At 38.7% G+C, this 25,474-nt stretch overlaps 1 protein-coding gene and 3 non-coding genes across 4 annotated transcripts in view; 3 read left to right on the top strand and 1 right to left on the bottom strand.

Moving 5' to 3' along the window:
• The window catches only part of LOC124161188 (leucine-rich repeat serine/threonine-protein kinase 1), a 348,442-nt gene that overhangs the window by 88,501 nt on the left and 234,467 nt on the right, over positions 1 to 25,474 (bottom strand). The gene's annotated exons all lie outside the window — the stretch shown is intronic.
• Positions 13,075 to 13,148, top strand: Trnai-aau. The gene has a single exon. It is a non-coding gene; the product is annotated as a tRNA-Ile (tRNA).
• On the top strand, positions 14,376 to 14,449 carry Trnai-aau. Its single transcript has one exon. It is a non-coding gene; the product is annotated as a tRNA-Ile (tRNA).
• Trnai-aau lies at positions 16,543 to 16,615 on the top strand. Its single transcript has one exon. It is a non-coding gene; the product is annotated as a tRNA-Ile (tRNA).

Below are 25,474 nucleotides of genomic sequence, written 5' to 3'. Positions count from 1 at the left end.
GAGAGTCGGTGTGCCGCTCGGCAAAAGTCAGTGACGTCTTGAAATTTTCAACGAAAGGAGTAAGCCCGTAGATATTTCACCGCATATAGCTCAGGGAGTATGTGACGAATCGAAAAACAGAAAAAAATATAGGTCTCTTTACTTTTCAAACTCTATCGAAATCGACAACAATGAAAACAAATGGTGAACGCCTCTTCCTTCATAAAAATTAAACGATTTGAAGAACCAAAGTGTCGAAACCCAGGTAGTTAAGATGAATTTAATTTATCAATTATAATTCATATCGCTGATTTAATTTTTCCTCATAGTTCTTAAAAAACATAAAACCTGTTAAAAATTCAAAATAAGTACTTCAGTCATAAATATATCAAATCAAATATCATATAAAAATATCAAATAAATCAAATCATCCGCCGGAAATCACGCACGTCCCCCTTTCCCATACATACGAACGAAAAGTACGTGGTTCGAAAATTTCCCGATAAGTATTAAGTACAAAATCCTTAGTGATGACAACGAGTCGGAAGCATAAGTCCCACGACGAGCGGAAAAATCCTTAAGATCAAAGATTCTGTATCACTCCATTATTCATGGTATCAATTGATTACAAATTCGAATTTTACAAGCGCGCATTGAAAAGCCTGAATTGTGTGTGCAATTGTGCAATTAAAAATTAAAAATACAAAGCCATTATTCACATTTACAAAGAGCCTTTTTACACTTGCGATTGTACGATCTGAAATAGTACCATAAAATCATAATGTTCTCGTCGATAACCGCAAGAATTCAAAATTCAAAGACTGATTTGCAAACAACTGGACCAGACGATAAGGTATCATGATCAACAAAGAAATTTATTCGCAGGCATCTCATCTAAATATCACGAAAAAATCCTGGAAATCGTAATAGTAGACGACGATTTACTTGGCTCGAAACTTGAAAGTCCGAGAGATAAAAATTAAATTCGAGTTCAAAATGTAAGAATTCCGCAGTTAATAATTAAGTCGATTTCGCTGTGAACCCCAGCAGGAATATGGTTTGATAGACGGATTGAGTCAAAAATAATACAAATTTTGAATTTATCGTAAAATTTTGAACTTTTCGGTCCAATTTATTATAATATTATTTTTTAAATAAATTTTCGGAAAAAAATTGACATGATTGATTGTTGCCCTCTAAATGATCCTATTTTATTCCTTAAATTAAAAATCCACTGGTTTTCATAGTATCAATGGCCTATTCAAGAGTTTTTCTTGGAAAACTTTCTATGTGTTATATATCTTGAAATAATGTGTAATCCCTTAAGCCCTTGAATAATCGCAGTGCCTTGTTATGTCGAGCTTAAACTTGTCGATGGATCTGATGCTAGCACTAGGGCTGTCCAGTCTAGCTCTACGCTGGACCGCAAAGGGTAAATGTCGTATATTGTATAGAACAACAAGTCCTAGAGGTATACAGAACTGAGAACACAAAATTAGCAACGATTACAACACGAAGGACCAAGAAAAAAACAGCGAAAGAAATATTGGCGCTAAGGTCATAGATAAAATGCTGGGAAGGTAAATTTAATTCCTTCGAGAGACTAGACAGACATCTTTTTTTAAAGAACTGAATCAGAATATAGGTACGACTTGATAACTTCAATTGAATGACAAGTGAGCAATCGATGTAAACCCATTCCCCAGCGGGGCTCAGCTTTCATCCCGAACCACAACGAGACGGAGCTGAGTTCGCGGACCACGTGGTCGGCAATCCCGCCTCATGCCCACCCAGTCAACGGAGACCAGACCGGGTTATGTAACGAGTCGACCGCCGGCTGTAAGTGAGCGAAAGGGCAACACTCGCCTCCATCAGCGATGTCGTCCACGAAGTAGCTGCACGCCTCGAAAGCCGTCTCCGTTTCGGCCTCGGCACTTCCTCCACGGCCGCCGCCGAGGCCCCATCTCCTGGAGTGCATCTATCGGCTGTCGGTGCCGCCCATGGCACGCCGGACAACAACCGCTGAACTCCCTCGGGTAAAGCGCCGACAGGAAGACGCGTAGGCGTCGGAATCACTGCACTCACGTGTGAAAAAAGAGAGCGAGGTTGCTCTCCGTACGCACGTTCAAAAAAGAGCAACGTCGTTCTCCGTTCAAAAATGAAAGGTGTCGTTCATGGAGCTGGTTTGGGCAAACAACTTCAAAAAGGAAGATGTTAACATCTGCACAGCCAATCAAAAATGAGCAATGTCGTTCTTCCCACACAGGTTCAAAAAAGAACTATGTTGCTTCCTATACATACGTTCAAAAGAGCAATTTTGTTCTTCGTAAACACGTTAAAAAAGAGCGGAGTTGTTCATAGAGCCGGTGAAAAAACAATGGTGCAGTGCACCCACGTTAAAAAGAACGATGCTAATCACGGAACGGACATTCTAAAGAAGAGCCAGGTCTTTCTCACCACTCGCTTAAAAAAATTGAAGACGTTCCCTGAGCGGACTCAAATACACTGGTGCGCCCACGGAGGTGAGAAAGATATTGCTATCGGTAACCACTTTAATAAAAAGAGCTATGTCACACTAAGCACCCCAAGTTCATGGAATAATCTCTGCACCCACGTTGAAAAAAAGATCGATATCGTTCTCAGAGCCGGTTCAGCGGCATCTGTTCACAATGGGAGGGGTGAAATCTCTTCCACCGCAGCCGATTATTAAGGCAGAGATGTCGCTGGAGCACTTTTCCTTCGGCCTCAAAAAAATAAAACAAATAAAATGTGTAAGAGCGAAAAACGACCTGTCCTTCACGGCACGCGCCAAAACGCTCAACTTCGGACGACTGGTCAGGGCACTTTCAGAGACAGTCGAGAATTGTTGATTTATTTCCACAGCACATCCAACCGCCCAAGGTCCCAGCAGTATTGTGCGATCAAACCAGCAACTGTCTACCACTTACGGAACGTTACTAAATAGCAAACTAATCCAATGCCCAGGGTTACAGCTGCGCTCGACGGGTTGCCGCGCCTCAGGGGCGATATGTTGTTGTTTACGTCGGCAGGGTATGTTGTGAAGGGGGGTCTGGTGACGTCGTGCCGCGGGAAGTTCGGCCGGCAAACACTTGACATACGACTCCGCACACCACGCTCAGGCCCGTCAATTTTCTCGCTCGCTTCACAGATGGGGAGCGTGGATTTCCATCGATTAGTTGATGTTTGATGACGAAGAGAAGCAGAGTAGAGGGTTTCCCGCGTCTCGGTTGAGCTGGTTTATCAACCACTTCTTAGGGAAACTCCCCGTTTGTTTGCACACGATTAATAAACGTCGACGATTTTCGCGTGCTCAGGCCACTAACGATATCAGCACAGTCGGATATAATACAAATCCAGAGCACACAAACATCTGCGATGAAACACACCGACCGGCACCCTGACAGGCTTCACCCGGCGAGCGAAAACAGGTCGATGACACTCAGGAAATAACAGAAAAGTCCTGGCTGCGTGGGGAATCACTTGACAGCACCGAAAAAATGACTCTACGTGTGACTAAAACTGTCAGGATTATTCGGACTGTGGATTAGAATCCAAATGACACGTCTAACACAGGAAGACTTCAATCTGGAACCTGGCACGACGTGAAGCAAAATAAATCACGACACCACCACTGGAAGATATGGTGGGCGGTACAAAACACACGGGAATATTTCCTCACTTTGCGCGGTCTTTCCTCGCGGTTGTTACGTCGATCCGCACATGTGAGATTAATATAAAAAGCTGGATCGAGCACCGAAACCGATTACGCGGACTTTCTCGAAGGCAAGACGCGAACCGCTCGGAACGACACCTCGGCCACGACTAGCAGACCTGGCGGGGGATCCGTGGACTACCAACGGGCCCGGTATTGTGGCGGCGGTGGCAGTGGACGAGAAATTGTGAGGGGAATGGGGGGAAAATGTTTGCGTGCTCGAGAGATGGTGGGGAGGGAAGGAGAATGGAAATCGGAAAGGAGGATGGGGACATGTATTCGCTCGGAATGGGGTGGGGGAGAGGGAGGGTACGAGGGGGAAGGGGTTGATGGGATACGAAGGGCAGGGGGAGGGCAGAGAGAGAGAGAGAGACGTCCTTATCGAGCGACTCGGCAGGGAGAATACGGCCGAACAGGCGCAGAGCCTCGGGCGAGAGACGAGCCGGGAAATGAAACCGGAGACATCGTCCATAAATCGAAAACAAAGATAAAAAACATTCGATGAATCGAAATCGATGTTTTCAAAGCGTCAAATTAATAACTAAGATAAAATGAATTAGATGATCGAAATCGAATCGATAATCGATGCTTTCAAATCGTCGATTAATAACTAAGATAAAGGCATTCGATAAATCGAAATCGAATCGAAAATCGATATTACAATCGAAGAAACTAAAAAGGTTTCAAATTCCGTTTGCAAGCTGGTTTACCGTAAAATTTAAGATTGTAATTTAGGCTAGTCGATTCCATTGATCGACATCGTCATCGATAGTCTAGGCCACCGAATGTAACAGTAGAAAGGTACTGACTTCTATCGCTAACATTGCAATTGAAAACTAAGGGAAGTGGATAAAAATTACGATTAATAGAAACCGTAATCGATTGTTTTGGACGCTCAGGATTCGATGGTTATATCCGTAAATGATGGTTGTCATTTATAACGTTGTAGCGATTTGTTCCGTGATGGAAGAGGAATAAATTTCACATAGTTATCCATTATCGGAATAGTTCATTTTATGGCATCGAAAGGTGTTTTGATAAATGACATTAACATGTAGCTCGTGCTTCTCAGCAACGATTGAGGACGAAAAATAAAAACAATAGACTATTGAAAACATTAAATACAGGTATTCTACAAAAATTATGACAGTTAAACATCCTCCACAACTGTCGATGATTGGTCAAATCTACTGTCGACGACCATAGTTTATTCACTCTATGTGTACTCATTATTCAGGATTTATGAACTGTATTTTTTAATGCTTTATTTATTTGTCGATTACGTATTATTTTGTTGTTTTCTTATCAATGTCCAAAGTAAAAATGAGTCCACGGTAATAAATTTTTATTATTATAATCAATCGGCACTCTGAGGTAATCCACACTTTAAATATACTTCCGCGGAGATCCGCGATCGCATCCAGAAAAATAGTTTTTGATTCAAATCATCGACACTGGAGTCCGTCGACAATTCGAGCCATCTTAAGTCTCCAATCGAGCACGTCTACCGCATATGAGTTTATTTTGTCCTTCCTCCCAGCAGAGACAGAAAGACCTCATTTGCATGAACAGGAGAGGGGGGTGGGACCTCTTCCGGACACGGGAACTTCGGAGGGAGGCATTAGGTCGACCGCAAGGGCGATTAAGGAGAGAGGAGAATAAAACGAATTCGTCTGGCGGTCGAAAGTGAAACATGTATGCGGGGGCCGATAAAAAGGCTGGCGAGAAGGACAAAATTACACGTCTCTCACGGGCACGAACCGGAATATTTATTAAAGTTCCCTTCGAGGTAGAATGTCCTTTTTCTGGTGCTCTGGTGACCACGGAGAATTAAAAAAAAATGATTTTAATCATCATCATTAGCCAACAATTCTAAGATTAGTTTGACGCAGCTCTCCATTCCTCTCTCCTATCCACTAGCCTTTTCATAGCGACGTATTTCTTCTCTTTTGCATCCTTTATAACCTGTCCTATGAAACTCATTCGGGGCTGTCCCTTGCCCTTCTTCCCTTCCACCTGCCCTTCAACGATTGTCTTCATCAGGCCATCGTGCCTCAAAATGTGGCCAACGCAGTTGTCCTTCCTTCTGCTTAAAGTTTTTAGGATGCTTCTCTTTTCTCCCACTCTTCTTAGCACCTCCTCGTTACTTACGCGGTCAATCCATTTTATCTTCATCATTCTTCGGTAGCACCACATTTCGAATGCTTCCACTCTTGACTTCTCTCCTTATGTCAACGTCCAAGCCTCGCTTCCATAGAGAAGCATACCCCATATGTAGCACCTGATTGTTTCCTTACTTCTATGCTTGTATTCTCAGCTGTAAGAAGATTCCTCTTTTCGCAGAGATCCCTCTTCAGCTACGCTATTGTACTGACTATTTCTTTCTTGCTTCGTCCATCGTTGGTAATTCGGCTTCCCATGCAAGAAATCTCGTTCACCTCTTCTAGCTATTGCTTTCCTAGGTTCATGTTTGCCTTAGTTTTTTTTAATGCCCTTTTATTTTTTAATTGAAAGCATCCACTCCAGACAACCAACCATTCTCAGAAACTACCAAAAAATGTATGGATACATTCGATATCCTTGATCTGCTCCATCAATTCCTTCTGCTGAGACCGATGCCTCTCACTAGTGGGGTTATTTTGCGTATCGGTTCAAGCATAGGCCACAGCCATAAAAAAAATTCAGCCACCTAAGCTCGACCCCGCATTCGCAGGGAATCAAACACGCCTCCACTCGTCTACCCCGGCACATTGTACATGTTAGATACAGATTAACATTTTTTTCAATATCAAATTTAAAAACTTTCCTTCGCTATTTTCTTATATCCATTTTTCTAATATTTGATACACCAGAAAGAGTTGATCATAGTTCACATTTGAAGAAGATATAGTAAGTTAAAATGAGCAACAAATCAACATAAAACAAAAAAAAAAAAACGTCGGTGCGATAGGATGTGTTGCGTCATCTTAACTTAAGGGATTAGATTCCACTTTCAAAGAAAAAAAACTGGATTTTCCGAAAAAAATTAGCATAAAATTCCTGAGCTCGCTTAAAAAAATACGGAGAGCCATTATACTCCTCACCCGTTTTGCCGTTTCCTTCTTTCAGAGTAATCGGTGGTAATACATCGACGTTCACAACCCTTAAAAACGTAAAGTGAATGCAAGCATCACTCGCTGCTTCCGTCAAAATCATAATTAGAAGAATGCGGTGTTTCCTTCCCGTAGAATTCTAATTCGGTAATCGGGTGAAAAATCCCTGGCGCGTCATGAAATCTAAAAAAGCCGAAGAATTTCCGATTGTAGAAGAAATTTCCGTCTCTGAACATGCGTATGATTCTAAACATCTACGGCATTAATAAATTAAATGATTAATGAAAATCGGTTGGCAGTGAATTACTCCATTTTTGTGTCTCCAGCCATTATAATTTCCTGATAAAGCTTTCGTTTTACATGATTTTCAACGTCCTCCAGCATTTCCACCGCAAAAATTATCCGCCATTTAAGAAATGGTTAAACGGAGTAATCTTTAATTGGGCGTTTTCTGTTTAAATGTTTACCCGTCAATCTCGTTGCATAAAATCCACCGTAAACCATAATTGGATATTAGGGTTCTGAAAATAATTGTTTCGTCTCCTTCGTACCGTACTTCCGTGAAGTCAGAGCAAAGAATTCATCGCTATCACAACATCAATTTGCTTCCACTTCTTCAAAGATGGACGATGCAAAAAATAATATTCAGACAGACATGAAAATGGAGGGAAATATGGCATCAATGCCACTAGAAGATTTATTCATATCTTAGGCCGGTTTTGACGCGAGAGTGGGGAAAAGGTACACACGTCCCTAAGGGATAAATATGAAACAAGAACACCTTCTGCATACACTCGGCCGGGGATCGAATACATTACTTGGCTCAAATTTACGATACTGGAGAAAATTCGTGGCCTTACTACAGATAGAGCATGGGGAGCCATGAATAGTAAACCACTGGCTTACAGTTTTCTATTTCCATAAGAAACAGAAACCTTTGGCTAGAACTCAAATGCATATGAATGCTGGGAATGGATGATAGAAGAAAAAAAATCATAAATAATACCCGTACCGCTACGAAAGCCCACTCATGGAATTTATGAAAGAAATAACCCAATCAGTTGACGTTTTACTTGACAAACTACTTCACGAAATAGAGGGAGAAAATTGAAGAATTCATTGAAAAACCTGAAATTAAGATAAGGAAAATATGATGATCAATCGCAGTTGCCAGAAAAGTAAATAAATGAGTTTATAACTAATAAGTAAACGAACTTATATGAAAATAATTTTCTTCTAAGTACGACCGACAAATTATATCAAGATAAAGTTGCATAATTATTGGTACAAACATTACAACATTACATATGTTCATTGCAATGCTCATCAGAACTCTTTTACAAAATTGTCCGTAGAAATAGCATGCCTTCTATGCTATCGATATCGAAAAAATCTGTGAAAAGAAAAAACAAAAATAAAATCACTTAGAATATATTGATTTTTCAAAAACACCTACAACATGCAGAATTGAAAAAAAAAACAAAAGAACCATGCGTCGATGCATAGTTTCATTCAAATTAAAGGAGATATAATTATTTCACACTAAGTTCACTGGGGAAACCAAAAGGTTTCGTATTAAAACGTGACAGCCTTGGCAATTTAACTTAGTCCAGAAAACCACAGTCGCCTGATACAAATGAAAGCAAGAATTTCGCTGACTACAAAACAAATGTCTTTCCAATTGGCAATCAGATACGTTCGCTTATCCAAATATTTAAATTGGACAACGCGGAGTCAACAGGCATAGAAGGAATAACATTTATAAGGTCACTTTATGATCACGATACTTAAAGTGACAGCCTATCTGCTTAAGCTATTACATAAGGGACATTAAGGCTGATCTCTTGCAATTTGACGAATGAACTCCACGATAAAACTAAATATAGAAGCAACGTGTCTCCAAGACTGCTTTTGAATAATTAACATTAAAAGAACGTTTGTGACGCAAATGAATAGAAAGTGCCCATTTCTTTAATTTCCCAACTTTGCCATTTAAATGGAATAAAAATATTTACATTAACACTGAAATAATTTTCCGAATAACTACGGTTGAGAGCGAATGGAATTAATGAAGAAAAACGCGTAATTTGCAACAGTATAGAGGACAGAAAGAGGGTATCAGATGAAGGATACGTACAACTGAAGTAAATAAATAGACCTTTGAAATATCGAACTCTGTCCTTGTGATGGTATTTTCGGCTGTTATGTAGACAAAGTTAGCTACAATCGTATATACGTGGATAGATAATTTTAATAAGGACTCTCTACTGCTTGATGTAGGTTTAAAATGGAACCGTGATTTCAAAATCAGCATACAAAGCGAAATTTCCCTGTCCTTCGTCACAGTGTAGTTATTTAAATAACGATATGGTCTACCTCTCCATCCGGCCCTGTTTATGGATAGATCCATAAACGGGGCCGGATTTTCCTGAAGGATAACTAGACTTCAGCCTAGGGCCTGTAGATAAAGAAGGGCCTACATTAAAATCGTTAGCAAAATTAAAATTACACTTTTCTAAAAACAGTGGACACTAAAACACTGATCAAAAACAAGGAGTAATTCGCATATGGCAAATACACAAACATAAAAATGCATTGGTTAAGATCAACGCGTTTTTTTCCAATGGGTCTGGTCGTTTCTACGTACTGGATTGCACCGAAGTATATTTCATAGGTTCACTGACTGCAGCGTCAAATATTGAAGTGCCATATGCTACTAAGCTCTGCTCTGTTTTTGCATGAATCTTGTATTATCTCTCATGTAATTCACAAATTTAAAAATGGAGGTGAAAAGGGCCTCTTTTCATTTAAATCCGGCCTTATCCATGAACCAAATTTTTTTGATTCTCCTCCCAATTTAACCAGCATGAACGTGAACAAAAATTTTCAGCATTACGTGAGTAATTTCAGTAATACGTCACGAATAAAGGAAACAAACTAAGTGTCGAGCAGAAGTGATGCGTTCCCTCATCACATAAAGCCTATCCCCTAGTAACGCAATTTCCACATTCGTACGATAGAAGTACTTCCTAGATGAACTATAAAAATAGGAAAGCTCTGGCAACGGCAGTTGGGAGTTTAATCCTCATTATCCAACCGAAAAACACCGACACACTCCGTTGCATAACCGGCATTAATCGTTTTCCTGGTAATTGCAAACACGTGGCGTCATGCAAGCCCACGTGAGTACCTACCTATCGGTGCACTAAAAGCAAAAGGGCGAAGAGTGTTTTCTCCCTTTCTCAGTAAAACGTTATCTCAGTTACACAAGTGGAGTGCGTAGCATCTATCACCCCGGATGATCAAAAGGGCGGACGGACATATGGCATGCAGATATACCGCGATAAAGGGCATTATATGCTTTGCATTACCTTCTCTTGCGTTGGAAATATTGGAGTGGATAGTATTATGCTCGTAAAGCGTGGATCTTCTTTTCCGTTCCTCATAATGACACGAGGGTCGTTCATTAAATCCTTAGAATCCCTAAGAAATTGCTCTCTTAGTATCAAAAATTAATGTTGAATAGAAAGTAGCACTCGTTAATAGTCTGCTGTTAACGTTTCAGCTGTATCTATCCCACAGTTTCATTGTTGTTGCCGTTTATTGCGACCAACTTTTATTTGGTTACAAACATGGATAAAATTGAATTTTGTGGGGTGATCAATCACTTGTTTCTGAAAGGGTTAAGGCCGAAAGATATCAAAGCTAACTTGAATGAAGCTTATGGAAAATCAGCTACCGTGTTATTTACAATTGAGCAAATAAGTTGAAACGTGGCCGTACATCCAAAAAATTGAACACTGCTCCGGACGCTCTGTGGAAGTGTCTAACCCCCAATATGATTGACAAAATCCACGATATGGTTTTAAGTGCTAGACGATTCAAAGTGCGCGATATAGGTAAAGCCACAGGCATATCACAATGTACAATTGTTTTGATTTTGCACGAAAATTTGGGTGTGAAAAAAATTTCGGAAAGATTTCCGCCGCGTTTTTTCACATTGGAGAATAAACGCAATCGTGTGGTCAACTCAAAGGCTGTTTTGGCGCATTTCCTTCGCAATCCTGATGATTTTTCACAACTATTGATGAAATATGGATTAATTACTACACAAAAGAGACAAAAACAGGAAAATCAATGGAATTTTGAAGATGAACGGGCTCCTTCGTAGGAGAAGATTTTGAAATGGGCCGGTCAGGTCATGGCAACGATGTTTTGTGAAGTATGCAGAATTATCTGCATCGATCAGTTTGAAAAGGAAAAAACAATAACGGGATTATAATGCATCGTTATTGGACTGATTGATGGTAAAATTCTGAAGGGAATTAAAAGCCAAAATTCTGCATTTTCTATGCAATGCTGATTTCTGTTGCCACTTCGGTCGCATTTTTTTATCGGTTTTCCAAAATGTCCGCGGCGCGGTGATGAATGCAATGCGATACCCTTATTCCAATATTTTGCAGAATAATGTTCGTAATTGCGAGGACTAGCAAAGAAAAGTTATGAGATTGATAGATCACGTCATCATGTATATAAATTCCGATGAACACGCCTAATTATACGATATTTTCCCGTGAAATTCGGAACACTATTTCCGCAAGCGACGCGAGTGGCGACTTTTGTAAATTCATTTAAATGCGCAGTGGTTGACAAAACATTCAGAATAGACATTGAGGATCCTCTTTCGCTTTATCAGAGGCCAAATACATTGCCATCATGGAGGTTGTAAATACCTGGTGGGGGCACCACTGGTTTCGAGCGTTGAGCGAAGTGTGGCCGGAATGGGGGTGCTTGGGTAGGATTAGCCACGCCCACTTCGACCAAACCATTGATAATCCCATAAGGGCCAATGCTTAATATTTGGTAAAATTTTGGTCATAACAAGTTATTTATTAAAATAAACTATGGAACGCACAATGTAAATCTTTTTTTCTTACTTCATTGGCAGGCTTCGCGAAGTTATGACTCAAACATCTTTTACCAAGGAAAAAAAATATTTATCAATCACCACGGTTACGTTCTATAACCAGCTCAGCCTAAAATAAAATTTTACGAGAGTAAACTAGTCAATAAACCCGCACTTATACTGGTATTGAATTTTACTATAGCCAACGGAAATCTAACAATTGCAGTGATAAAGCATATTTTCACGGATATCCCCACCAGCAAAGTGGCTAACAGACAGAAGAGTTTATACATTAATAGAAGTATCGCGAATGATGGGAATATACGATGACAATCACCGGGAAATAACAATGATTACGATAGCATTTTTCAATAGTGTAGTTCATTTTTAGAACAAAACTTATGCACCTCAAAATATCAGTCGGAGACCAAGTCCAAAAATTGTCCAAGCGAAATGGCGGAACTTTTACCACGCTGAAAACTCGGAAACGGCGGATTCAGAAAATTACCACCTCCATGATTGACACCTACCGATCCTCGAGATGCAAGCGACAAACGTTGGAGTGCGATTTACTAAGCGGGGATCGGGTTCACATTAGGGCTATTACTGCTACTTAATGGAGCCTCCTATAGTAATTTAAACACTAAGGTTCCAGCGATGGTTTCAGCGACGGATAAAGAAAAAGGAATAGGATTTCAATCCCTCGAGCCATCGCGGAATATGATAGCGTATAACTGTCACTTTTTTCCTCCATATTTGGAGCGATGGCTGAAGCTGTCCATCGAAAGGGATGCAAAAAATTATTGCGTGATTCAGGCTTTAAATTAGTAGAACTGAGCGAATAAAAGGGATATGCCATAACAGGTTTCAAACGAAACTGAAATTATTCTAAACGAAGGCATCCTAAACAAATTTTGCATTAATTCTAACGAAAATTTATATCACAAACAAACAAAAAGCATACCAGAAGATGATTGGCGATTGGCAGACTTTTCACAGACGGACCGCGGCTAACACATGAAACCGATATGCGACAGCTATGAATTCCGCGTAAGAAATACGAAACTATGAAAAGACTAGCGGATAGCAGAGAGGAATGGAGAGCTGCATCAAAACATTCATAAGATTGATGGCTTATGATGATGATGATACAAAGTTAACCATCACTCAGATAAGTACATTCCACATTCCAAGGAGGCAAACGATGCTAGGACGTAAGGTGAAGAAAATCACAGAGGAATGAAAATATCTAAATCAGAAGAGCAACGGCTGATACAATTAGGTATGTATCCCCAAATAAGCTCCCCAAATAAGTCATCTCCATATCGGTATGTAATAGCAATAAGCTCTCACTACATACAACAGGCCCATTAGCTCAGTTGGTTAGAGCGTCGTGCTAATAACGCGAAGGTCGTGGGTTCGATCTCCCCATGGGCCAAATTTTTTTTCTAGATGTCCGTTCGACGCAAGCAGTACAATTAAATTTAATGCGGTTATCTATCATATTTAATTTACTGAAAATTATGTATATACAATATTGAGACTCCAATTTAAGATATCACCATAACTTCAACTTTCTGCTGCATTTTTGGAAAACTAAATGTCTAAGAAGCAGCTTTCATATTCAGCATGCTATTAGACAGCGAGTTTAAAGAGAATTTTCGGAAAAACAACGAACGGGAGAGAACTAAGCCTTGAACACCCTTAGCCGCCGAAATTAATGCTAAAATTGTAAAGTGATGGAGAAACAGAAATGGTATAACTACGCCACAGAATCGATATTCCGCAATACAGATTAATTGGTCATGTTAACTAGTTAGATTTATCATTAACCACCGCATATTAAAGGTTGAAGGTATCAGATACAAATACGTTACGAAATTAAAACGCATATCACAGAATATATCGCAGCTGTGATAGAGTGAGTGTGATAGAGAGATATTCCGGAAACCAAGAAGAGGAGCAATGCGCTGCGCAGACTAGAGCGTAGTAAATCAAAGCGGGAAAAACAGATCGAAATTGTAGGGGCGATATATGATGCAATTATCCATCCCCATAGCGGTAATTTGAGCCATCTTCTCACCGTTATCCGATAGCTATGAGCTCGCAGTATAATTAAAGGGTCCATTAGTTCAATGGGCTAGAACGTAATGCAAAACAACGCGAAGGTAGTAAGTCTGATCTCCCGTAGGGCAAAGTTTTCGATGCGCAAGCAGAAATAAATTTTACCTTTAACTTTCGGTTTCTAACCTCCGATACCTATTACTAACCTTAGCCAAAAGTAAAACGATGGAGAAACAGAAATGGTATCACTACGCCAAAGCGTCGATATACCACAATACAGATTAATTGGTCATGTTACCTAGATAAATTTATAGTTAACCATCGCACGAAAATCAATGTAACGCAGTACAATATTATGCCTCCTAAACCGGGTGTCTCTCAGCATACCTTCAGGTTGTGGAGAATCAGATGCTGGCCTTATTAGGAAATTACCAGACACGGCAGCAGCCAGAATAATCAGCGGAGTACTTCATACTCGTAGCAGGACGGACAGATCGAAATACGAAGATAGTAATGCAATTATGTATCTATCAACAAACGGGTAAGCTGTATCTTCTCCTCAGATCTATTTCATAGCTCTGAGCTCGAAATACTTCAAACTGGCTCATTAGCTCAGTTAGTTAGAGCGTCGTGCTAATAACGCGAAGGTCGTGGGTTCGATCCCCCCATGGTCCAAGCTATTTCATTGACGGCAATAAGAAAGGTGCAATTTCCACTTCCTTTTTTTCGCTACCAGTATCCATGCATTAAATGAAGGAAAAGAGGCTAAAATATAACCAAGCTTAAATGCTGATCATCCAAAGTACAGGACAATGTGGTCAAGTCTTTTTGGTATATTATATTTATCGTTAGTTAAAAAAAATCACAAATTGTAAAAAAAAGTATCAAGGCTCCTATACTAGGTCTATATCGGCATATCTTCAGACAGTAGAGTGTCTCCCTGCAACACGTTGGTCTTTGAAAAGTGAATCCTAAAAAATGAAATTGAAGAAAAAGAAAGGAAATTATGATTATTAAGTTACGCACGCACCAAAAATGCGGTACGTAACGTATACTATATCAATTTCATCTTTTTTTTCTTTCAATTTTAAAAATTCAACGATCCCTTTAGTATCAACCAAATCAGTCAACAACATTCTTCTCTTCGGAGCACTCAAAGAGATCTTTTAACAATTTTGCACGAGAGCGGTCAATACTGAGCAGAGAAACTGTTTCCACTGAAAGTTCATTTTTGCACCCTTCTTCTGGAGTCATTTAGTACACGCCTCATGATTTCGAATCGGTTCGATGAAACCTTTCCTTTCATGTATGGCTACGCTATGAGCAGCCGGAAAACCGCAACAAGAGATCCATTATTAACACCTGTTTCAATTGTGGAACTGCGGTAATTAGGGCTTCATGAATATATCACGGTCGAGATCGGGAGAAGCGAAAGTTTTAGGGTGAACAACCCGACTCCTTAGCAAGACAGCAAGGAACTACCCCACTCAGTCACGGTGTCAAGTTTGTTAGTTGGAAGAGTATGAAAACGATCTGATACATACGATATGGTCCAGAGAGGCGATTTAGTGCCAAGTAAACGGAGAGGAACAAACTTTCATTAATAGATGGAACCTGCCATTTCTAATTGCTATCAATATTAAAATTAAAAAATCAAATGCATCAATTTCTTTACGTCTAAGAACGAGCAATACAGAACTAAGCGACATTGTAATGTTAGAAATTGATACACATAAACAACATTATTGTATAAAATTTTACCACAGTTATAATATCCTTGATCATATTGTATAACAATACGGCATAACTGATTATTTTATGTTTGACTGTGTGAAAACTTTCCATTTTTCAAAATGAAAGAAAAAAACTTTGTTGGGTTCACTAATACATTTGAAAAACAACGAGCGGGGTTTCATAACATAGTTTACATTGGACCTGACGATGTAACTATGATATGTGGCCCGGGTCGTGCTTTCTCAAATATTATATTAGTGAACGTTATAAGGTTTATTCTTTCATTTGCCATAAAAATAGTGCTTCCAGAGAAACAGTTCAATTCCATTGACAGAGAACGGCCCACCGACAACGAAGCAAAAGCCATGGCCAACACAGGCATGGTACAAAAAATTATTCTCCGGCACATAACGACAGTGAATATACGCTACATTTCGGATTTTTTTTACATTAAACGGGCTCGAAGTATCATTTCGAGCAAATTTTTCATTTGCGTTCGAGAAATTTTAAAACAAATGCGATGGTATTGAATGATTCCTGAATTTCAAAGCCATTCTAAAAGTAAAAATGTTATTGAGGAGGTTAATATCACTCTTTGAATCTGGATTGCGAAAATAAAATGCCATAAATGTTTTATGGATGAGGGATGAAAGACGAAAATAGTGCACACACTACTATAGCAACATGTATTTTTAACATGGCAGGAAAAATAGAATTCTTTCGTAATTTTCCCGTAAATAAATACGAAACTATGAAAAGAATGAAGAGAAAAAGCAGAGACGAATGGAGAGCCGCGGCAAACAAATCTTAGGATTGTTGGCTTACGATGATGATGATGATTCGAAATCTATCGTCACTCAGACAAATGCATTCCAAAATCCAAGGAGGCAAATGATACAAGGACGTACGGCAAAGTAATTCAAAGGAGGAAGAAAATATATAAATCAGAAGAGCTACGGCTAATCCCCAAATAAACTAGCTCAGTCATTTCCACATCGTTATCTACTAGCAATAAGCTCTCACTACATACAACAGGCCCATTAGCTCAGTTGGTTAGAGCGTCGTGCTAATAACGCGAAGGTCGTGGGTTCGATCCCCCATGAGCCAAACTTTTTCACTGACGACGACGAGAAAGAATTTCCACTTTTTTTCGCTACCAGTATCCATACATTAAATGAAGGAAAAGCGGCTAAAATATGAATAGCTAGGCTTAAATGTTGAACATCTGAAGTACAGGACAATTTGGTCAAGTCTTTTTGGGAAACATTTATCCCAAGCACACAATTTTTATCCGTCACCTCATCCGCAATGTGAGATCTAACAAAAAAAAAACACCCGAACCCAGAAACTATAACAGAGGCTGACGGTGGCTTTCTAATACTCTCCATTCACACCTTGCCGAAAGAAAAGCCGCCGAACCACTTAACATTTTTTCCCACAGGCGTCCCATTCATTGGGAGCATCTTTTTTCTGGAGCAAAAACGGCGGGCTAACAATAAGAGCGAATCGCATCGATACTGAAAGAAGACCGACTTCATGGACAGATTCACTAGGAAATTTATGACTCCCACGCTCCAGATTTATCATTCCAGGAGAAAATGACGAATTGTCAATAAAACGTGTCGGCTGAAAAGACATGGATAACTTAATGAACAGTCAGAACGCCCTACTAGCATAAGAAATGGATTTATAGTATTTGACATAATTATAATTTATTACACGAGATGTATCACTGGAGTCGGTTTTGGTAAACTTTGGTAAGAGAATCCAACACCGCATGAAGTAAGATGTGTCTAATTTGAAGATATGATTCCCCAGAAGTTTCTTACATCTATTCGTAAGAAAAACTTCCTTGTCGGGAAGGATAATGAAATTCTTTCAATGCCAATCTCAGCGGCAATGCCAACAAGTAATACAAGGTTGAAAACAGAAGCGATGAGGTCAAGGGCAGCGACATATATCGCAGCGACTAGTCACAACTGCGTACAGTTGGAAAAGCGACCGTAAACCATTAATTGAAGTCAATGGTCTACACCGAAAGAAATCTCACGAATTTAAGGCAATGAGTGAAACCTTACCGAATAAGTTAACTAATTTTACGGAACGCAGGTAAACTATACCTTATGTAAGGTTGAGCATAGAGCTTCGTTAATCCTTCCACATGGATTAGAATCACTGGGCATGATGTTATCCGAAGCTATATTCGAATAATAATACTTAGATAGGCATCGATATATTAAAAATATAAGGAAATGCAGCATAATGAACTGAGTCATCCGTTAAATTTCATTCTCCTAGATGAGCATCTTCATGAGACGTCAAATTGTTTATAACAATTGAATATTCGTAAGGATTTTTATTTTCCATAAATTTGAAATCGAATATAGGTCTTTAATTTGTTAACATTTAGCCTCAGAAAATTTGACGGTATCATTTTCCTTTGAATTATTTTAAGTTCGGCGATCGCAAGTTGTAATATATGATGATCTGACGAGGAAATGAGGCTAAGATAATTTACTAGACAAAAAACAAAATTAATAACTCTTGGAAAATATTTTCTCCTTCTTATATTATCATGGCTATATTTCAAGTCCGTGGAGCTCCACCTATTTTAATTGGCCACGGAAAGAAGGTCTGCAGTTAAACTTCCATTCCAATTATATGCGGGGGCAATTACATAGTTCACACTCCTTGAAATTGCAGCTTTCCAGCAGACTGGCCTCTGAACTTTCATTGAGCAAGCAACCAACTGTACAAATCAATGAGTTAAATATCCACTTTCTCCATACTTCAGCATTCTCACAATCAGCTTCGAGGTGGGATTAATTTTCGAGGAAGAAAAATGTTTTTCAAGCATAGAAAGATAAAAATGGCAAAAAAAGTATTTATGGAAATGCAGCAACTAAAAAAGAGCTCATGGCCAAAACGCTTAAATCAACAAGAAAATCACTCCGCAAAGAGAAATAAAGACCAAAGATTCATTTGAGTAGATTTAATACGAGAATATTTCTTTGGATAGAACGGAGAAGATGAAATTGACGGAGAGGAAGAGGTATGAATGCGCTAAAAAGGTGGGGGAGGACAGGAAACCTCTGGGGGAGATAAGGGGCAAAAAAAGGTTTGGATAGAGCAAGTAATGACCGTGGGAGAGGATTTTTAAAGTAAGATTAGGGGAAAGAGAGTAAGGTGAGCGGGGAAGGAGGACGAATAGAATAGGATCAATAGACAGAATGAAAGTGAGCCGGTCCAAGTGGTATTAGAAGAGGGATGTTCAATTTGGGAGGGGGACAGTCGCTTAAATTCGCAAAATAATCCAATTTAATCTACCAATATCGGTAACATATTTTAATGAGCTTTTCATGCTATGAACAAGATAAGGGGAGAGAATTACATTAACAAAAATCAAAAAGGAATATACAACTAAGATAAAGTTCGCCATGAAAAAAATCATTTGGCTTAGCCTGGATCCGAACCAGGATATCCCAATTGCCGGCCAGGTGCACCAGTTACACCACTAAGCCATCTTCTACTGCGTCAAATCTCAGTTTGGGTTTACTGAGCAGAAGAGTTAGCATCTCAACTCCATACTATGGCACAGGAGAAGGTGGTCGTGCTTACGAAGCCACTCTCGGAAAATAAACTCCTCATAGGCGCTATTCCGCGACGGAAGTTTTCAAAACAACTGCATAGTCACTTTTTCTATGCCTTGCTTTTATATGAAGGACACATATAAATGGCTGCAATACAGTAATAACGAATCAGAGAGCCCCAATGTCATGGATAATATGCATCCACTTACATCTCCTCCCATACTCCTTCCTCAGAACTCACTAACAAGGCAAAACAATTCGCAAATGAAGCATCGCTCAAAACACCGCCGATAAACATTTCTGATTCGTTTGTGCATTGAGCCTGACATATCCTGGGTGTTTCAGGAGGCAGTTTTAACCATTTCTTGCTCACAAACATGGAGTCGCAACTCCTTAATTACTGAGCCATGACAACGCAAACTTTTTTGCATGCACTATGCAGTAACTATGAAAACTATTTTTCTTGGGAATCCATCCTTTTTGACATATTATTTTATATTCTCGATTTTTAAGGATATTAAACAATTACGGTTGGACGAAAATGTGCGATTATCATTGCCTGAAATGATTAATCTTTGAGCCTTATTAAACAAGAGCTTTGTACGAGTATCAATAATACGATTGCCCAATCTCGCCTATTTTGAGATTGTTTCCTACAGCTAAAATCGCAAAAACGGTATTGAATTTTTTTTCACATGGTTAAGTGTTTTCAGAGATCGAGCGCGTAGAAAACTTGCTTTTTACTTAACATTATAAACACACCCATGTTAAATTTAATTGGTGCTTTACACATGCAACCTTACTGATTGCAGAATATAAAAATGTATACTCTTGAAACCTCGCGTCAAGGTAAGCTCCACCTTTTTTAATTCTATATTTAATGCCTAAAATCTATACCTAAAAATTCTTTGCCTAAAAATGGCATAAATATTTCCTACGAAGTGTTTCAGGCTCTCCCGGTGGATTATGCCCACGAAGCTCTGTCTTCCGGGAAAGTTTATTAAATTATCTTTTCCTTCGACACCATGCCAGCAAAAAATTGATCGGGATAAGAAATATCGTTCTGTCTGGGCTTGACTCGGCGCAAATCCGTTTCAATGGACTGTATTCCATAATGTTAACGAGAAGTGATGTTTCCGAATGTCAACACATTATGTAAAATCGGAAATACGAAGACAGTTTCACTTCTGTCTTCACGTTCTCTTTGAAATCGCACAACGGTAACGACAGTGAAAGGTAATACATTCAGCAGAAAGCTCAAAGGAAGTGTGGTTTTTCACACTCAATGACTCTCAATGATCCACGAAGAATCACCGGTAACAGGATCTCCTTCATAAGGCAACTTCGTCGATAACCTCGCTAACTATGGCCGGATTGTGACTTTGGCTGGCCTTCACTTATATTTTGTGGGAAATCAGTTTTACCCTCTCAAAAAAAGTATTAATTACCGTGGTTATGGCTTTGAAAATAAAATACCATATTTATAACGCCACTACAGTAGAAAACGAATTTTAAAGTTAACAATTTAACATTTAAATGCATGGAAGTACATTTTGTGCACCTTTATTATGTAATTTGATGCGTAGTTTTTCACAGTATTTTTACTAAAGATCATAGATCGGTGAAACTCATTCCGGTTAACTTTTACCATAAAGGCAACATAGAAACCACTGAAATCTCAGGATTCATACTATGGCAGAAATAATAAAAAAACGTAACAATCATTTATGTAAAACTAGTGCTTTATTTTTGAGTAACGAATACAGATTATCGACATTGAGGAATTTATGCCTCCGCAAACGTTTTGAGAGATGTCTTTTCTGGCAAAAAATCATTGAGAAGACAGAAAGATCTCATCACAATTATTAAAGATCAATCAAGTTACAACAGCAACAACAAAATTGACGGCTTCGCTCTCCTAGGCATAATTATCCCTTTCCTCTGAGAAGTACAAAATTGCTTCTATATGCACACAAGTACTATTAGACAACAATGTATGGAACGCGAAAGCATATCAGAAAGCATTATTACCATTATTTTCTCTCTTTAAACTCAAGGATGTTGATAAATGTTTAAAAGTTGTCATGGCTAATGGAACCGAGTCAACAAGAGGAGACGTAGAATTATGCAAGTTATTCCGATTCCTTAATAATCACTACAACGTTACGTAACATCACGCTACGGTACATCAACCAGTTGATAACGCAAGCCAGAAATCCAAAAATCGGCTTCAAATATAGGAAAGAAATATTTATTTATTTATTTCACACACCACCGAAAACAGCACTGTTCGGCCTTTACATCGGGGTTGATAACATTTACTAATCACAGACATCCATGCCCTGGGAAGGGGTAACTTATCCAGGCGGGACTCGAACCCGCGACCTTCGGTTTGGCAGGCGAGAACTTTACCCCGCCGCCACCGAGGCCAGCAAATATGCAAATGAACAGCAATGGCGTGGTAGCGAAAGCATTATTAACACATAAAGCACTTGCATGCGTCAGTATGCGTTGTTACGCATGCATTGCGGTAAGTTACCTAAGCGACATAGCAATAAAGAGTGATCAAGTGATGAACATTAAGTTAGACCTTCAGGGGACCAGTCTATGAGGCTATGATCAGATTTAATGACACATACAAACGCATGTTACCATCATTATTCCATCGCGTAGCAGCACCTAGAACGAAAACATTCATGGTTTGGCTTCGTGTTCCAATTTAATCTCTACGAAACAGCGCCAGACACAGCAAATGCGCAAAACTTATTATTAGTGATACGTGAAAATCGAATACATGATAAATGCGATATTGATGCGATACACGTGAATAAATGCGATACAGGTACGATGACAGGACTTTTATGATAATTAAAACGCAAAATTGCCTTTGCGCTGGCAAAATTCGTAAACTTAGTGCCGAACCCTTCTTCGATGCTGAGCAAATATTTCGTGCCACGCGCTTAGAAAAAAATTAATTTGGTAATGGTGAACTCCACATAATTTGGAAACCAGTCAGGATCATGGATGTAGTGAGGTTTTTCAGCCAGTACAATCTAAGTGTGACTGACAGACGCAACCGGTTGAAGGAAGAAAGTGTTGAAACTTGTTCAATGTTGATGCTCAACTTGTGTAAACGATATTCAGGCTAATAATATCATTTTTAATTATTTACTTTATATTTTATTCCTTAATTTATTATTGTTATACCCCATAATTATTTAAACTATTAAGAATTTTTTCCAATAACTGTGTTTCATCACATTTTGTTGTCAACTACTAGTGATACATTATGAAAATAGATAAAAAAATAGATCCTACAAAATGCTATAAAAAATTAAAATGAAAGTGCTATTTTCACGTATCTCTACTAATTATCAATAACAAGCCTCACCATCATTACTAAAGTCGCTGCATGAATAAGCAAATTATTTTTAATGATAGACGATGAACGAGTGGTCAGTGTTTCACCAGCAATGACCAAGGGTCAACGTCGATTTGTATCAGCAAAAAAGTAGCTTTCGAGATGTGTCGGTGAAATTTATACTTAGCGATTGAGAGCAGATTTCCGTCATATCGCAAGGGCTATCACAATTGGGAAAGTCCAACATATTTTCTTCAAGTACGAAGGGAGATACATTAAAAAAGAAATCCGAAAAGACTGAAACAATAAACAATTATTCATTTAATAACAACTTAACCACCGGTAGAAAAAAAATGAGCATGTGAATTAGCATTTGAAAAAGTAAAATATATTTAATCTCTACATTTGTATTTTTTCATATAATGAACTAAAAGAGAGAAAGCCAAATATATGACTGAGTAAAAAATGTGGAAAATTACATGCATGCACGCAAAAACCTAACATAAACGACACTGCAACGAAAACATGCCCATGACAATATACATAGAAGACCAAAATGATCAAAATTTTGGAGCAGTAACAACATTGGTTACGACTCATAATTATTTCTTTCATTAATAGTAGGTACTCTTAAAATATTAGCATCAAAGAATCTGCGCTGTAGTCGAGTAATATCTAGAACGACTGGAGAGACTTCATAACGGCCATGATTGACATTAGATCTACCGTCTATGGTTGTTAATGAAGCCCTTCAAAAGAAAAGCATACCAGCACTGAATACGGCTATTCTTAACTTTTGTGAACAGCACGGAATATTGTCAAAATTGGTACTTAATTGAATTGACAGTATTTCAGCCAGTGAGAGCAACTGCCATCAAATTTATGAGAATCGTGAGCATACGCGAAACACAAAGAAAACCGTGACGGATTCATCAAAAACTTTGCCACTCAAGAGGCCAAAATTTCGGGAGGGTGGCCGTCACGGAAACGAGAACATCTCCCTAACTGTTTACAGTCCTTCCCTGGTTTAATGATCGACATTCATTAGAAAGTTTTCTTACGCTTCAAATATCTCACAACTTTCGCTAAGTATCCCGACATATGAGTACGTATGTATACGCAGAGAAATGGCCCTAATGGCGTTCATACGAAAGCGAGCGAACTCCCGAAAGAAACACAAACAATAGATCGAGATAGCTGGGAATGGGAACAAAAAAATCAAGCCAGTTCCGGAATGTGATACTGTTTAAATCATGTCAAGACGTTGGGAAAAGAATACCTAAATATTTTTTATTTGTCTGGATATAATTAGAGCAAATTCTAATTCACCCACATTTATTCATAAGATTCCCCAAGAATTTATACAGTATACATCTTAAGGATTACCTTTGCTTTCTCTCACATAAGACTTCACGCATGGCTTTATTACAAATAAGAAACCGAGTAAAACAGCTTTCACGGCCGATTGGAATGCTGAACAGAAATTGGATTTTATCAATCGTGCCATTCTGCATTAAAAGATTAGGATAAAACTTTAAAAAGATAACGCAATTCTTACAAGATCAAAATACAGAAAAATTATTCACTCCGACTCACACGTAGATAGAGAGTGCTGATGACTGTTTCTCTTACCGTTAATATTGCGGGATCGTGAAGAAAAAAGACATACGAGAAAATATAATAATACAAAAACGGCTTAAATGTGAGAAAATTTTTAACGGAGATGATAATATGGTTACAAGAAAAAGATACATATAAATGATAATTTTCCTCTCCGTTTTACAAGCTACTAACGACTGCCGGTAAAATCAGATGAAAATATTCATCTTATTTAAGAGCATTTTCAAGTGCCAACAAACACCAAGTATCTAAAACGTGGCCAATTAAAGCTAAGCCAATTAAATAGTTACCAATAACATACGGATCTCAATCATTCTCTAATAATATAGCATTTGATTGACGAAATTGAATAAATAAAAATGAGAATATTTACCCAATTTTACTTCGTATACAATCTCACGGATTCTTGAATCTAGGAATACCATGTTCGCGGATGTTATGTAACTCTAATAGTACACACCTCTTGTCGGGCGTAATGCAGCTTCCCGTCACTATATCCGTTGCATAGCGGACAAGAGAAAGGTATGCATGAGGTTGGCTAACGTGAGATCAGCAGTTGTGGACCGAGGAATTGGACCGAAGGAAAGATGGGTCGTCAAACTTTCGGAAACACCGTTTAACAATAGTTCACGATTGCTTTACATGGAGCTAAGATAGCGTGGGGTGGAGTGAAAACAATGGACCCTTATTAGTGGTGCTGATGAGAGGGATACTATATTCACCACGCGTCTGAACACCATTACTTTCCAAGTACCGACCGTAACATCGCGAAGATAGTGGTGACAGGCTTGAGGAATTATAAAATTAGACATTTATATCAGCAAAATATTAAAAAAATCAAAATAAAAATTGATATCTACCTATTTAGACAATTTTTACAGTAACATGCCGGTTAATTTTAGAATTAAAATTGTTTTTAAGCTGAATATGACGAGCTCACGGACACGCCACAGCTGGAAATATTTGGAACAATCATTTTACAGCACTAGAGTAAGCTGTATTTAGAACGTGCCTAATAACTAGGATTCCTCGTTCATACTTCTCGTAGTGTCGATAGTTCTCAGTGTCGATATATTTCTTCGTATCGAAGAGTAGGTATATACCTACATGAAGTTCACTACTGCTTGAGGTTTTTTTCCTAATCAAATCCTTCAATGAACATTCATTGACCACGCATGATCAGTCAAAACCTAACTAATGCAATGACATATTGACCAAAACTACTCATGTCAGCTGGCTACCGCAGAAACACCGAAACCTGTTTTCGTTGCTTTAACATTAGAAAATTGAACACCTTGTGCACGGATACCCGTTCACCAAATCTTTTAATGCACAAATAAAAATTCACCCTCAAATGCTAGATCAGTGCACTCACATTTAGGAAGAAATATAAAC

The sequence above is a fragment of the Ischnura elegans genome, chromosome 6 (genome assembly GCF_921293095.1).
Source record: "Ischnura elegans chromosome 6, ioIscEleg1.1, whole genome shotgun sequence".
Taxonomy (NCBI): domain Eukaryota; kingdom Metazoa; phylum Arthropoda; class Insecta; order Odonata; family Coenagrionidae; genus Ischnura; species Ischnura elegans.
The sequence above is the reverse complement of the archived record's forward strand: the minus strand, read 5'-3'. Positions and strand labels throughout refer to the sequence as shown.